This window comes from Nannospalax galili, unplaced genomic scaffold (genome assembly GCF_000622305.1).
Source record: "Nannospalax galili isolate Female #2095 unplaced genomic scaffold, S.galili_v1.0 scaffold586, whole genome shotgun sequence".
Lineage (NCBI taxonomy): Eukaryota > Metazoa > Chordata > Mammalia > Rodentia > Spalacidae > Nannospalax > Nannospalax galili.
In genome coordinates this window covers 4,781,565-4,782,750 of record NW_008355363.1, presented here as the reverse complement: position 1 = coordinate 4,782,750, position 1,186 = coordinate 4,781,565, and the positions used below count along the sequence as shown (strand labels likewise).

Sequence of the window (1,186 nt, the reverse complement as noted above, 5' to 3'; positions counted from 1 at the left end):
GAAATTTATGGATATATTAACCTGCCTTTTATTCAGAGATGACAATCTAAAATTAATATGTATCTTGTGTTGCTTTCTGAAAAAAAAAACCAACAGTATTTTCATATATGATCCAGTAAATCCAATCACTCCTGTCTAAATTTGTGTTCCTTGAAATTTTTCATTGATAAAAACTATGTGAAAGGAAGAAAAAAAAGTTTAAGGATTTAATCCCCCCACACACAAAATCCATTGTTACCCTACTCCACACACACACACACACACACACACACACACACAATTTTAGATGCGATGGGGTTAAATAAGAATCTTGAGGTAGGGAATGTTAGGTCCTCAAAATGGTGGCAGTGCTGCCAACTCCACAACCAGTAAGAGGAAAATTGAAACAGCATTCCTCAGGAACTAGTCTCTGCAAATTCCCCTTGCAGAAATTGGGTTTCACAAATCCCCCTGGCAGAAACCAGGTTTTGCAAACACCCCCGTAGCGACCAGGTTTCAGGAGAAAATAGGATTCTTAAAAACTCCCTGCATATCAGGAAAATTACAGTCCCCTCATCCTCCAATTCAGTGGTACCCCCCATATGGAAAGCCACCCAAGCCTTTAACTTCCTATAAAATGTATCCTACTTCTTCTGTCAGTTGCTATTTCTCTATCTTTGAGAGACTGACCAGCAGTTTGTCAATGAACTGTTTTCCTCATTCACTGAATGATCCTTTTTGGTGTTTTTCTTTGCCCACTTCCACACAGGGAGCATCCTACTTTATCTGGGCAGGCCTTAAAGGCACTCTCAAGGAATCATAAAACAGGAAAAAGTGACAGAAATATCAGAGAAGATTGGGACAAAGTTGAGATCAGAATGTGGACACCAGCTCTGGAGATATAAGACAAAGCTCTGAGGAAGCAAGTATAGGTTTCTTCTGAGGGGCAGAGGCACAAAACAAAACAAAACAAAAAACCAAGGGAATCAGCACTTCCTTTGAGCACCTGCAAGGAAATGTCTGTGAACAATTGACTTTAATCTACATTTTCTTTGGCACTTCCCTTGAGCACCTGGAAAAAAAGTAAGTTTGTAAACAATTGACTTTAATCTACATTTGATTTCTCACTTTTAGAACTGCAAAAATAATTTTTCATGATATTAAAATTTTGTTATTTTGATAAGGTTGATATAAGATACTAATATTT

The 1,186-nt window shown here is 37.6% G+C and overlaps 1 pseudogene; it reads left to right on the top strand.

Moving 5' to 3' along the window:
- The first annotated feature begins 291 nt into the window (after positions 1-291).
- Positions 292-1,186, top strand: part of LOC103749625 — a 6,186-nt pseudogene continuing 5,291 nt past the window's right edge.